This window comes from Zootoca vivipara, chromosome 7 (genome assembly GCF_963506605.1).
Source record: "Zootoca vivipara chromosome 7, rZooViv1.1, whole genome shotgun sequence".
NCBI lineage: Eukaryota > Metazoa > Chordata > Lepidosauria > Squamata > Lacertidae > Zootoca > Zootoca vivipara.
This window is the reverse complement of record NC_083282.1, coordinates 4202878-4218280: the sequence shown is the minus strand read 5'-3', so window position 1 is coordinate 4218280 and position 15403 is coordinate 4202878. Positions and strand designations below refer to the sequence as shown.

The window sequence follows — 15403 nt, the reverse complement described above, 5'->3', positions numbered from 1 at the left end:
CGAAGAATTGATGCTTTTGAATTATGGTGCTGGAGGAGACTCTTGAGAGTCCCATGGACTGCAAGAAGATCAAACCTATCCATTCTGAAGGAAATCAGCCCTGAGTGCTTACTGGAAGGACAGATCCTGAAGCTGAGGCTCCAATACTTTGGCCACCTCATGAGAAGAGAAGACTCTGGAAAAGACCCTGATGTTGGGAAAGATTGAGGGCACTAGGAGAAGGGGACGACAGAGGACAAGATGGTTGGACAGTGTTCTTGAAGCTACGAACATGAGTTTGACCAAACTGCGGGAGGCAGTGCAAGACAGGAGTGCCTGGCGTGCTCTGGTCCATGGGGTCACGAAGAGTCGGACACAACTAAACGACTAAACAACAAACTGCAGTCCTGCTGCTCTGGGCTTGTTTTGTGTGTGTTTTAAATACTCAAAGTGTCCTGTTATAGAAAGTTCCAAAGGTCACAGTGAAACCTCGCTCACATCCTGTTAATATTAAGTGAAGCACTAAGTGCCTTTTGGGCATAAAATCAAAGCTTCATTGGGAGGAGTCACATAAGATTCCAGTTTTCCTGATCCTAAAGGCACAAACAGCCCTTTACAGAAAAAAAAAGAGAGAGATGAAGCAAAAGTGGAAAAGGTATGTTTTCTTTCCAAACTCCTCAATGCCCTGATAATGAGAAAAGTCAGGAAGCTGTTCTAGTTAGGATAATAACAACAACTAGAGCACAATAGTTATATTATATAACTATATATAATAGTTCCAAAGACAGGTTAAAACACTTTAAAGACCATTAAGTTCAATGCGAAAAAACAAAGGTCATTACAGTATTATCTTTGCATTGCCATTTAATATACTTCACTGTGGCTCGGGGGGCTCCATCTATTCTACCCTTTGAAGTGACCACAGCCTACAGAACTTACAGTATCGTGTCTTTTTAAGCCAGCTTTTCCTTCTTATGGAACAGGAGGGGTCTATGTTGGGCATGTCATCAGCAGTACATTACACCATGGGCACAGATTCCCCTGTAATCTTCCGGTAAAAACTCTGTTGACCTAAGGAGCTGGAACATAGGAACAACTACATGAATATCTAGCTGGACTGTACTACCTCAGATTATGGATAGGTGATTAGATGTTTGAATCCTGCTCCTATATTACAAAGAAATACTATGCACATATGAAACTGGCATTCAAAGAAGAGTTCCAGCCTAACTGCCTTCCTAGTGGGTCGCAGGGAATTTTTAATGGGGGAAGACATCCACGCTTGCAATCCTGAAGTGTTACAGCTCAACAAGGGCTCTGGGGTGCACATGGAGGGCTTAGCTCTCACACATTGCAAATAATATTAATCTGTACATGTGCAATGGTCATCAGCATTCTTCCCAAGCATTAAGGCTTTCCAAGTCTGAACAACAGGGGTACATCAGCAGTCATTTTCTGTTGGAGTTGTGGATCCTCCACAACTTCCAATACATTGCTCTGGAAGAATCCCATGCCACATAACCCCAACATAGCTCCATTGAGTGGAGGAAGCGGTGACCTGAATTTCTGTATGCTCGGGCATACTTCTGCATGCTACTCAAGCTAGGTCATCTGATAAAAAGGCACAACAAAATCATACTCAGGGTTGTACCAAAACACAGCCTTGGCAGGTATGAGAGGCTCAGCACATGTTTTAGAACCTTTTTGCAATGTGTTGGGGTTTCGAGGCAGCCATGCAGAAGTTCCATGCTAGATGAGTCTAGGTAGAAGAAGAAGAGGAGTTTGGATTTGATATCCCGCTTTATCACTACCCGAAGGAGTCTCAAAGCGGCTAACAATCTCCTTTCCCCTCCTCCCCCACAACAGACACCCTGTGAGGTGAGTGGGGCTGAGAGACTTCAGAGAAGTGTGACTAGCCCAAGGTCACCCAGCAGCTGCATGTGGAGGAGCGGAGACACGAACCCGGTTCCCCAGATTACAAGTCCACTACTCTTAACCACTACACCCCACTGGGTAGAAAGTTAGAAGGTAGAAAGTTTGGATGAGTAAATAATTATTTTGGCTGTGTACTTTAACATCCCCCCCCTCTCTCTTTGTGTGCAATTGTTTTTGTCACATTCTATTGTTTCTGTTTACCAAGACTGCTCCCCACCCTGAGCCCCCAGGGATAGAGAGGGTTATTTATCTAAGTAAAAAGAATAAAATAAAGTATGTCAGCCCAGTGTTGAAAACAGCTGTGGGCTATATTCCTTCCTACTGGAACTCAGTGTTTTCTTTAGGATAATTATTCCAACTCAAGAGATATTACCTGCACAAGCACATATACTGAGATGACAGATATATGTGAAAGTCTAAACCAATGTTTCCCAAGTGAAAGTTTGACTCCAGTTGGAAGAGCCCATCTCCTTTTCTGCTCCTGCTCTTTTGGCAAAAGCAAGGCTGCCCATTACTATAGGAACATTATAGTACTGGGATCCAGAGACAAATGCTGGCTCCCTTCAACTGTACAATTATCTGGAACCCCCCCAGTACACAGAGTAAGCCTATTTGGCTCACTGTTTCAGGGTCCTTTCAATTTCCCCATGGTTCTGAACACGGTGGTTGTTCCCTCAGCACATGACACAAGAATAGCAGCTATATTCCCAGAACCTGCAGGGGAATTTACAATACTGATATATTTCTCAAAAATGCTGGCTGCATTTTTCTTCTGTGTTCTGGGAAGAATGTGGATTTATTGACTAAAGACACAAGAGGTGTCCAGTTATGTATCAGATTCAGAAGATGGCTACCATGCCTTCTAGTCCAGAGTGCGTACATGAAAGATTCTGGGGAAATATAACAGCTTTAAACACCTTCCAGTTTCAGAGCAGGCCAGTTCTGCCTTAAGGAGGAGGTGGTGTTGCGGGCTCTCACAACCCCTCCACGTGTGCAGGGGGTGGGTGGCCAGCCCTGCGCGACTGGGGGATTCCCGGCTGCATCACTGGCCAGGCCAACCAATCTGGTTGGTCTGGGGGTGTGGCCTCCCGATAAAGGCAGGACGCAGCAGCTGGGAGATCTCTCTCTTTCCAGCAGTTAGGCATTGGAATATTTCTGGAGAAGAGAAGAGGGGAGGTAGAGCCATCACCTGCCCCGCATAGTGAAGGGTATTCCGTTAAAGGATTCGGGGGGGGGGCGTGGCCCTGTCCAAAGCCTAGGGAGGTTAGGGCCTAAGGCACGACCCCTATCAGCAAGGGCGTACCCACCACGGGGCAAGTTAGGGCAGCTGCCCTACTCTAGAAGCTACAGGGGGGGGGGGGAGAAGGCATATAAAAAACTGGTATAAAACAGCCTCTGAGCGCGCCCTTTTTTCCACTGTAAAAAGAGCAGAGGCCGGTGGGGAGGAGTTGTGTGGCCTCCCCTCCCCCTCTCCTCCTTTCGGCCCCCTGCTCCAGCCTATCCCTGCTGGCCAATAAGGCCGGCTGGGGGGTGGGGTTTGACTACATTTTGGCCTGCGCGGCAGCATTCAAACCCTCTTTGCTGCACCTCATCGGATCTGCATCGTCTCCTCTCTGCGGGTGTGGCTGGGGGGAGAAGCCTGGGTGAGCACAGCTGAGCGTGGGGGAGGGGGGCTAACTGTTTGACTGTTCACGCTTCTTTCTGTGAAGGTCTTTTGGGCTCGCATTAATTGCTCTGTGCTGCTGATTGCTGCCTCCCCGCCTCTTTTATCTCAAGGGATCTCCGCAGTTCCCCTCCTTCAATCCCATTGTTTTAAAATTGGCTGTTTGAGTCTGAGGGATTCCCTGCTTTGGGGGATTCCTTGCCAGCAGCTGCCCTCTCCTCTGCGTCATTGATGGGGGGGGGGGTTGATGCTAGTATTTCAGCCTCCTTTAATTTTTGGATTCCTACAACTTTTAAGCAACTGTGCACATATTCAGAACTGGCGATTCATTTTTAAGTTGCTATTAGAGTTTAAGTTGATTTTGGTTTTTCCCTAACCTTGAAGCATCTTTATTGGGAATTAAAACAGCGACTTTAAATCTGATTGGCGTAATGCAAGTTGACAAAACTATTTTGTTTTGGTTTTAAGCCTATTCAAGGTTCCAAGCATCCCAGTGCTGCTTGATTGCCCTGCATATCTTAATTACTCCTTGGTTACCTGTAGTTCTTGGCTGGGAATTGTTTTTTTTTTCTGCGGGGTACTTAGCTGGCCACATTGTTATCTCTTTGCTGGGTACTTAAGGTCTATCAGGGCCACATTGTTACTTTATCCCCTGAAGATCCTGTGTCTGCAACAATAATAGCTTCTCATTTGCTTCTCATTTGGTACTGCTGAGTTCCTCTATTTATTTATTTATTTATCTTAGTTCCCATGCTTGCAATAATTGCTTTTCGTAGCTTGCTTTATCCTTGATCTGAGTGGCTTGTTTTACATTTGACAACATTGTTGTGTTTTAAAATTTAATTTTGCTTTAACTTAAATACTTATTATTTTGACGTTTTGCTTTGGTTTAAAGGAGAATTGGCCAGTTCGAATCCCTGTGACGGGGTGAGCTCCCGTTGCTTGGTCCCAGCTCCTGCCAACCTAGCAGTTCGAAAGCACGTCAAAATGCAAGTAGATAAATAGGAACCGCTACAGCGGGAAGGTAAACGGTGTTTCCATGTGCTGCTCTGGTTTGCCAGAAGCAGCTTTGTCATGCTGGCCACATGACCTGGAAGCTATACACCGGCTCCCTCGGCCAATAATGCGAGATGAGCGCGCAACCCCAGAGTCGGTCACGACTGGACCTAATGGTCAGGGGTCCCTTTACCTTTATCCAGGTTTTTAGATTCCAAACTTAAAACTTTCCAATTCCCCCCATCATAAACCTGATTTCAAAAGCAGTGTTACAGATATAGCAATAGCAAGTAGCTTAGGGCCACACCTCGACTGGTGCCAACGGGAACTTTTTCACATGGTGAACAGCAGCCAAGTGGATAGGGGTGATCCAACAGGCACTGTGTTGAGTACACAGACTTTCAAAAAGCTTTCTGGATAGTTCCCCACCAAAGACGTGTGAGTAAACTTTGTAGTCATTGGATAATTGGTTAAAAATAACAGTAAGTGGAGAGTATGAATAAATGGCATTTTCAGCATGGAGAGATCTGAGTTGTGGGTTTCCCCCAAGCAGCAGTACTGAGATCTGTGCTTTTTAACTGGTTCATAAATGACCTGGAGTTACAGGTAAGGACTCAGGTGTTTGTTGGTAACATAAAATTGTTCAGGGTGACATGAACAAAAATATTGCAATGAGTTCCACAAGAATCTCTCCAAACCATCTGAATGGGAATAAATTGGCAAATATGATTCAGTGTTAAGCAAGTGTAAAATAAAGCACATTGGGGCAAAAAAACAAAAACAAAACCTAGCTTCACATAAACACAGTGTCTGAACTGGTGGTGGCTGACCATGAATATGGCTCAGTGAAAAAGTTGGCCCAGTGTGCAGCAGCCATGAAAAAAGGGTCAATTCCATGCCAGCCATCATTAGGAAAAGTTTCAAATATAAAACTTTCAATATAATAATGTCATTGTACAAATATACGGTGCGACCGCACTTGGAATACTGTGTAAAATTCTGGTTGTTGCACCTCAAAGAGTATAATGTAGCACAAGAAAAGGTTCTGGAAAGGGCAACCAAAACTATTATAGGGCTGAAACAATTCCGCTATACGGAAAGGTCACAACATTTGAAGCATTTTAGTTTAGAAAAAAGGTAAGGTAGTGGGAACATGATAAAGGTGTAAAAAATAAAGTATGGTGTTGAGAGAATGGATAGGGAAGCATTTTTTCTCTCACACACACAATGCTAAAATCTGGAGTCTTTCAATGAAGCTGAATATTGGATGATCATGACAGACAATAAGATGTATTTCTTCCAGAGCATAAACAATGGAATTCAATAGCAGGTATTAAAACAAAAACCAGCTACTAAACAGCAAACTACATGATCAAAGTCACACCTAATTTGAATCCAAAGATGTTTTTATCACTGGCTATTTAAAATACAGTGGTACTTTGGTTTAACAGCTTAGTTTAACAGCTTAGTTTATGAACTTGGATTAAGAATGCTGCAAACCCAGAAGTAGGTGTTTTGGTTTGTGAACTTTGCCTTGGAATAAGAACATGTTTGGCTTCCTATTGAGTGTGTTCCATCTGTAAATTGAGTCCTCTGCTGCTATGGGAAAGCATGCCCTGGATTAAGAACGCTTTGGTTTAAGAACGGACTTCCAGAACGAATGGTTTGTAAACCAAGGTACCACTGTATTCTGTGCAATACTCCTCTGTATGTTTTGCAGTCAGTTGCTGGAGAAATCTGCGGTCTGCTCAGCAGCAAGGCGATTTTGTTAAAAAGAAACTCTGCAACTGCTCCCCGATCAAAATCAATACAAATATGAGGTACTGCCCCTCCCAACAAAAGCCTGCTCCTCCCTAACAAAAATCCAGGCTACGCCCATGGCAACCAGCTCCCTCCAAGCTTGTCTTACAAAGTTCCATGGATGCTGCCGGAATAGACTGGGAATGTTTTTGGGAGGAGTTGCTAGAGACTAGTACTTTTCTGGGTTTGTCCCCTCTCTCTACCACATGCTGACAATCAGCCTTCTTATTCTCCCAGGTATAAAAGAGTGGGGCAGCCTAAAGCAGCGCTCCGGCAATGCACAAAGTGCACTTAGTATTGCACAGCCATTCTATCAATCTGCAAGAAGACAGAACAATAAGAAGCTGGAGAAAGTGAAAACTCAGCAGAAAAGACCTTGAGTTTTAACTCTTGTTTAGCTGACAGCGTTTTCAATCCAATTAATGTTGATCCTTCATTTGGTTATGGTCTTCAGGTATTCTCAAATATTTTCCTTTTAGAAAGATAGAGAGGGAACTTCTAATTATAAGAAAGAGGAAGTGGATAGACAATAGGGGTGGCCCTGTGGAATTTCATGGTCTAAACAGGGGAGGTAGGATTCCCTTTTCCCTTCCGCTAAGAGTCACAGGGGGGGGGGCTTCCACTCTCTCTGTGTAATACAGTGATGGGCAACCTTTTGAGCTTGGTGTGTCAAAATTCACCAAAAAAACCGAGCATAACTCGGGTGGTATGTCACTTCAAGGAAAAAAACCATAATTTTGCGATATTTAGAGTTTAAATAACAAAAATGTATAATTGTAATATATAACTGTATTTAATAAACCAAAAACTAATTATTTAATCAAACCAAACAAAAAAAACCCTTATTTATCACAAAATGCCCAGAGTTGTTGAGCTTTTTGGGGGAGCTGCTGACCAAAGTTTTGGAGGTTTTTTTCGGGGGTGTGTGTGTGCAAAAGTTGCTTTGCTTTTTTGGGGAGGATGCCCCAAAGCTGCTGCGCTTTTGGGGGGGGGAAGAGAACAGAAATAAATGAGGAATAATACCTTCGCTGGAACTAACACGCAGCACCGACATAGTCTGCCAAAGCACCAAAAAAACCAGCACAGAACGGGTTAAAAAACTAACGCTGTCACACCCAATCATAGTCTGCCAAAGCACCAGAAAAAACAGCACAGAAAGGGTTAAAAACTAATCTCTGGCTACCACCAGCAGCAACAACAAAAAAGGATCCGGGTTTTAACAGCGGAGACAAGCTGTAGCGGAGAAAAGCTGTACGAAGAGCGGGAGAACAAATGGGGGGAACAAAACAACAACAGTGCGGATGGGCCGATGGGGCGCGTGCCATCAGTGAGGGCTCTGCGTGTCACGTCTGACACGCGTGTCATAGGTTCACCATCACTGGTGTAATAGATTTGCTGTCTTATCTTCTGTATGTGATTTTAACAACCTCTTTCGTAAGGTGAGTTAATCACACCTGATAAGGAGAGACATCCTGAAAAAGTTTTGGATAATGAAAATATTGATACAAGTGAGCCAGTGGTTTCAGCTGAACGAAGTTGCTTTTTCATCTCCACAACTACGGTATTCAAGGACATTCATGAGTTAAAAAGAAATGGTGTGTAAAGCAGTGGTGTTGCAGCATTTGCCAGGGCCCAGGGTGCATGCATGCTGGGCAGAAACAGGGGCAGGGTGCAGAGGGTGAACAAAACCCGCTGCACCAGTCCAGCCCTTGTCGACCCCCTGCTATGCCCCTGTTTAAACAGCATCTTGTTTTGGAGTCCACTGAATCTGCTAAGCAGTCAAACACCAAACAGTCCAAGAACTGCAAGGTGGCTGGTGGAAAGGTAATCTTAGGATGGGGCATTAGAACTAGTTCCTCTGCAAGTCTTATCTTTTTTGGAGAATCAGATGTTTTGACCTTGTCTACAAGGTTTCATGGGGTATGGCACTCCTCAAAATTCTTGGTACTCATTTAGTTCTGCCTACCTCCAGAATTGATTCGATTCAATTAACTCACCTTCCTTCATGCACAGGTTCTAAAAGGATCCTTCTGATGCTTAACACCCCTCAGCTTCCTTCCTCTATACAGTATTGAGATCTACAAACCAATTAGCTGTACTTGGGGTTTTTCCTTTTGTGAAAGATCTTTCCTGAAGCCAGCAACAAGCTCCTTGCAGACTTGTAACCACTGTCTCAGGGTCAATTCACATGAGCAAAAAAGTATACCCTGAGTTGGGCATGACAGGATTGTGTAATTACTGTTGACACAATCCCTTGAATGACAAGAGCAATTTTAAGCACACAACTGCAAATGATTGCTTCTTTTCAGACAGAAGACTGCATGATGGGGCAATCATAGAACCACAATGCTATGTGCACTGACCTCACCTTTCACAAGGCCTATTTTTAGGCAAGTGAATCAGACCACAACTTCAAGGAGTGCATATGGGCAAGTCAAACAGAAACAAAGGCAAAGGAACAATTCACGACATCACGCAGGTGTATTGATGTGCATGAAACCAAAATGTTCTGTCTCACAGGGTTAGGACCACTGTGGATGATAATCAATTTTTTTTTTTTAAGTAGCCAAAAAGGTGAGAGAAAACTGCCTCCTTAGAATACCTACTCTCCCCTAGAGAGAAATGGAATTTCTGAAAATAAGAGACCATTTTAGTTGCCTGGATAAATCAATACAAATTTTCTTGGCAGAGTTAGATTCCTGCTTCTCTCAACTGCTTGCTGGGTAGCAACTCAAGACACAGGTCAAGGAAATGAAACTGATGTACCTTTACGTTTATTAGTGAGAACCATTCAATGCTAGTTTTCATTTTCTTCTCTCTCCCAAGAGAACAAAGAAAATTACCATCCTGCAAGAAATCATCAATAATTTATTCCTAATGTTATTAACCACTGAGAAGTGTTTGATTGCGACATATTATGTTGTTTGATTGCGCTGTTTATATTGTAACTTCAAAGTCAATTTTGAAAGATACCTATTATATCTGCATGTGCACTCAAAAGGCAAACACCATCTTTGAGTCAATAAGTTATTTCAATAATTTAAATAAGATTTCTATGGGCTCTGTTCCTTAATGACATCTGCTTTTGCTTTCACTAATTTAATTTCTTCATATGATAGCCTTTCCTCTGATTACGTGTTTTCTCCTAATATTACAATGCTTGTTATCTTTACCAAGACGATAATCTAGGGTGAATGGACATTTACTCAAGAGCTGGTTGCTGCTTTAGTGGAGTAGCTAAGAGACTGAGCTAAGACTCCTGAAATCCCTGATGTGAATCTGACCCCTACAACAATTGCACTAGGTCCACAAGCAGGGGCAAGCATAGATTTTCCCCAGCCCCCGGCCTAAATTATAAACCATTTCAGAGAAAAACTATGGGGTTGTCATGCTTGCCTCAGATTGGAAAAAAATGAATTATCTGTCTCCAAGGTTCATATTCTGAACCAGATTATGATGAATTTAAGTGACACCATACTGGTCTGGAGCAGATTAGTTTGTCTGTGACTAATGGGGTCTATGTGACCATGGATGAGCAGCAAAAAGCCTGTGAGTCCTCCTTGATCTGGCACTGCTCCTTGAGAAGCCAGAGTTGTTGCCAGGAGAGTCTTTTTCCTTCTCTATCCAATAATAATGTAGGTCAGACTTTGCCATGCTGCGCTATGCTTCTGTACCTTCTAGACTTGATAGCTTCAATGCACTTCATCTGGGGCTGTCCTTGAAGATCTAGAAGCTTCACCTAAGAAAGAATACTCCTGCACGACTCCTAACAGGTACTGATCAGCAGACACATATTCAATCTGTTTTGCACCAGCTACACTGATTGCCAATTTGCTTCATAGCCCAAGTTAAGTTGTTGGCTTTAACCTTCCCTTGCATGGCCTGAGACATTCTTGCTTTAAGGGCACCTTCTCCCCTTATGAACCCACACACCAGTTGTGATGCTCAGCAAGCCTTACTGCCCATGCCATCTGTGGAATAAGCTTGAGCAGGGAAGAGCACAAACAGAACCTTCCAGCAACTGCCCTGAATTTGTGAAAACTTGATCCCAAAGAGATGGCAAAATTTCCTTCTCTGGTGTTTCTTTGGGGACGGTGTGTGGAAGGCCCATTTATTTTGCTAAATACTGCTTTCAGGATTATCTTCTGTGGTTCTACATTGCTGTTATGCCACTACATTTTTGGTTCTAAATTGTACCGTTCTCACTGTGGATTTTAAAAAAATAATGAATACAGTGGTACCTCGGTTTACGAACAGTCCTGTTTACAAACGATTCGGTTTACAAACTCTGCAAAACCGGAAGTAGTGTCCCGGTTTGCGAACTTTACCTCGGTCTAAGAACAGAAGCCAAAATGTGGAAGGGCACCAGGGGTGGGAGGCCTCATTAGGGAAAGCGCACCTCAGTTTAAGAATGGTTTCGGTTTAAGGACAGACTACCGGAACGGATAAAATCCGTAAACCAAGGTACCACTGTACTTGTTCTTGAGATGGGCAGTCTTGACCATGCAGAGAATCAGCAGTTGGCATAAGGCTGCTTCACCCTCCCAAACCCCTCTTCCTTCTTTGTTTTACCCAGCTCCCAACCAGGTCAAAGGGGATTTGTGCAAGGTAACTTTCTGCTGGGTTGTACCCCAGGTTTTAAACATTGTCTTTCTGTACTCAGAGCACAAACTCAAATTTTACAGCAAAATGATGCAAGTATTCATTTTTGTTTAGAACCCAATCACCATGAAGTCTGGACACCACAAGTCTGCAGAAGAGGTGTGTGTGTAGCTTACTCAGGTTTTGTGCTGGGAATTAATGAAGCTTCAAAAGGGATTGGCAGAGAGTATGCTAGTGGTACAAACAACAGCTGCTAAAAAGAACTCTCCACACTCCCTTCCTTCTCCTATGCACCTGGCTGGGATTGTTGTTGTTTTTCAAGGTGAGCAAGGAGCAATCCAGAGGCCTCCAGAGTCTTCTGGACACACCTGTGCAACTTTTGTTCAACTGTTGTACACAGAGAAAACTTGGGAACAACATGCTGAAAGACACAGGAAATGACTAAACAAGGTGTAAGGACCCATAGCTGCCAAGTTTTCCCTTTTCTCGCGAGGAAGCCTATTCAGCATAAGGGAAAATCCCTTTTAAAAAGGGATAACTTGGCAGCTATGTGTAAGGGGGAGAAAGTACAGAGAACTGCCCCCTTGCATCAGAAGTAGCTCCTCCCCAAGCAGTGATGAAAACGAGGGCTCTGAGGAGGCTAGTGAGGGAATGGAGAGAGAGGGCCAGGGCTTCAGCAACATGAGAGAGCCCCGGCCACACAGGAGTGAGGAAAGGGAGGGGGAGAAGGGAGAAAATGAAAGCCTGGAGCGTAGACCCCTTCCTCCGGTTCCGGAATTAGGCAGGAGAAAGAGAGGGAGGAGATTCACTGTCCCGAGGCTACTATGTTGGAGAAGATCATGTGGGGGGGGGGCAGTGCCGGATTCTGCATCGGACTGAGCAGACATGTTTTACATACCCAGCTCACCGTAAATAGCCTGCACTAATAAAAACTGTTTAAAGACAAGCATGCGGAGCGTCGTTACTCTAGAGTAGTCGCAAGAACCACTGACACAAGGTGAACGTAAAAATAATTTTCTTGGAAAACATCACAATGGCTGAATCAACAGCCAGCAAGCACCAAGATACATATGAGTGTGTTCCCTTTCTCTTTCACATGCCTATGTGCATATCTTTGCTTGAGTCAATGCTCCTTAGGTAGGTTATATTTTTGCCTTGCAAGGACTGATCCTAGGAAGGAAATAAGGTTCCCCAAGCCCTTACTGCTACTTGTGTGGGGTTGCCCGTCCATCACCCATCTGATTTCTTTCCTACTTGTGTAATTCCAGGCAGGCAGTGATCACATAATGGACATGAGATCACAGTATGATAGTGAAATTTACCTGTGAGAGCGGCATTTCTTATACAGTGGAACCTCGGTTTATGAACACCTCGGTTTACGAATTTTCGGTTTACGAACACCGCGGACCCATCTGGAACGGATTAATTCACTTTCCATTACTTTCAATGGGAAAGTTCGCTTCAGTTTATGAACGCTTCAGTTTATGAACAGACTTCCGGAACCAATTACACCCATGCTTCAGGTTAAGTATGATTCAGGTTGAGTACTCCGTGGACCCGTCTGGAACGGATGAATCCACTTTCCATTACTTTCAATGGGAAAGTTCGCTTCAGTTTATGAATGCTTCAGTTTATGAACAGACTTCTGGAACCAATTGTGTTTATAAACCGAGGTACTGGGCCATACAAACCATCATAGCTAATCAAGGATCATTGCTGAAAGAAGTGGGCTCCTGTCCGTTCTGATTCACAAATTTTGGTTCAACGGCACCACGTTTCCTCACCAAGCTGTATATGCACTATATTGTATTGTAAGATACTCAGGTTATGAAACAGAAGGTTCAAGGTTCAGCTCTTGCTTCTAAACTCAGCCAGGCACCTTAGACCTTTCTCTTAGCTTCTTTTCTTGTTTCCCCCAGCCTCAATTTGCAACAGGGGATAATAAATAATAATGGCGTCCTCCTTTGCAAGATCAAATCAGGAAGAAGAAGTATTGAATTCATCCTATCAAGAACTGAGCCCTGTAACCTTAAGCTGTTCTGCTTCCATATTGGACTGAAATGTATAGAACAGGGGTATCACTTGGAACTGTATAGTTTTAAATGTGTTTGTAGGGGGATTGTGGGTTTGCTTTGTTTTTGTTCCTGTTTCTATTGTGTATTTTGTGATTTTATTTTGTATTTGTATGTTGCGAACCGCCCTGAGATCTTCAGATGAAAGGCGGTATACCAATTTAATAAATAAAATAATAATAATAATAATAATAATAATAATAATAATAATAATAACTGGGGCAGTTTACCTACAATGCTGTGTAAGCTTTTGTTTGGCAATCATCATCATCATCATCTCTGAGTTATGAAGAACAAACAAGTCTGCTCAAGTGGAGTGGACTTGAGTGAATGTCACTTGGATGTGTTTTGTGTGTACATGTTTCTGGTGGCTTCCAAATATTTAGTTCAGGAAAGAGGGGAAGGGAAACTACTTTGCAAAGGAGGAATGCCACTACCAGCTTATGTTATGCCATGGATATCAATGAGCCAAATCCCTGAGAGCTTCCTCTACCCTCCTGCTTCCTTTGTTTGCAACCACTTCCCTCCGACGTGACACATGCATCTGCCTCTCCAGTTTGCTCCTCATTCCCAATCTTATCAAAATGAAGGCTGACACTCATCAGCCACAAAGTGAAACTGACTTGTGTCACTGCGATGAGTCTCCCCAGCAGATGGCGAGTGTAAAATCACAGCCTTCAGATGCTTTAGCTGTCAGTCGTCAGCCCACAAAAGGGCCAAATGCAAAGGTCCTGTGAGAGCAAGGTGATGGCACCTGAGACTTGGTATATGAGCACAAATTCGCATTCTTTTGCTGTGTATTAAATTAATGTGGCCTAAGAACCACCATTGTTTGGGTTCTATATAAAGATTTGCATTTCTGGTCCGTGCCACTTAACATGTGAAAGGGACACCCACCATTCTGTACCTTTCCGTTTCCACCATGTTAATCTGCAATTTAAAAAAGAAATGTCTCAAAACATATGTTTAAATGTATGGTTCAATATGTATTTCAGCCTTCACCCTCTCCAGATGTTCTGGACTACAACTCCTATCAGTACCAGATAGCAGAACAGTGCACACTTTGTTTCGAAAACCTTCAGTTTTCAGAAGTAAATATGATATTGATAAATATGACAACAAATATGAAGAAGCAGGAACCTGAAAGTGACAGTTGAGAAACAGACTGATTAAATTTCACGTAGCATCCATTGAGTCTTGGTTCACTACCCTGTTTCTCAGCTTTTTTTAATGGAAATGAGTACAGTATTTTATGCCTGCTTGACAGAGGAAGACTGGAGCAGGCACAACAATTTTCAGAATACGTAATAATCTGTTTTACTCTAATGATGATGGTTACTTCTGTTTTTATTGTGTGTGTTTTTGCCTGCTCCTCATAAACTGGCACAGCCAAAGAGATGCTAAGTTCTTTGTAAGTTCAGCATCTTGTAGCTCCATTTGTAACAAAAAAAATAAAATTAAAAGCAAATTCTATTTGTAATTATTGCCTGAGTATTCTCAATATACCAAACATGACAATTTTATGGAAAACTCAATTGTACATAATATACCTTATGGTCCTAAAGTAACAAACCAATTTTCAATCTATAAAGGGTGCTTTAAAAAAAACAAATCCCAAACCCAGGGCAATGTGTATTTTTCAATTGCCTTTCAAATTTCCATTAAAATAAATGGGGGATTCCATTCCACACACCCCATGGATAAAAGGTTTCCAGAAATTTCACACCTCTTAGATTCAGATCAGCAGCTTCCAAAGCCTTAAGCTCAGCTCTGACTGTTTCTAGAAGCCCACAATGTCATTCAGTAGATTGAAGAAAAGGGTAGCAAGGACAGATTGGGCAGCTGCAGACTTCACAGAGGCCTCCAGGCTCTCCTGCACTTTTAACAACATTGGTGGGAGCACTTCAGCAGGACCAAGAGGCCCCACTGACACAGCATGGACCTGACTGAGAGAATGGATTCATTCTGGATAGCCAGAAGATTAAAGCATTTTAATGAGACCCGTTCCAAATCAGATGCAGGGGTTGAGGGCCAGGGTGACACAGCTTGGGGGCGTGGGGTGCTACTGTTTCTCAGCTGGGCGTCCAGCCTAGATTGCTGCCACAGCTGCAGGAGGATGAGAGGCACAAATGCAGCTCAGGCCAGCCGCCCTGCACGTCACTAGCTCTCCAACAACCTCTGTGTTTGGGTGAGCCACCTGGGAAGGGGCCTGAGAGGAGGGGACTGCAACTTATGAGGAGGGATACTTTGAAGGCAGGTGTGAGGCCTCTTTGGAGGGCAGCGTGCTTTGAAAGGGAATAAGAGGGGGCACCTGATTGAAGTTCACAATCAGGGAAGGGTGGTGGCAGTACAGGCT

General features: G+C 43.4%; 1 protein-coding gene and 1 long non-coding RNA gene across 2 annotated transcripts in view; one reads left to right on the top strand and one right to left on the bottom strand.

Annotated features, from left to right (window-relative positions):
* The window catches only part of ASTN1 (astrotactin 1), a gene marked incomplete at its 5' end in the record, with an annotated part of 207979 nt that overhangs the window by 150465 nt on the left and 42111 nt on the right, over positions 1 to 15403 (bottom strand). The window lies entirely within an intron of this gene.
* LOC118089216 (uncharacterized) lies at positions 536 to 14507 on the top strand. The gene is made up of 4 exons (XR_009557855.1): positions 536 to 634; positions 1846 to 10146; positions 11090 to 11134; positions 12244 to 14507. It is a non-coding gene; the product is annotated as an uncharacterized LOC118089216 (long non-coding RNA).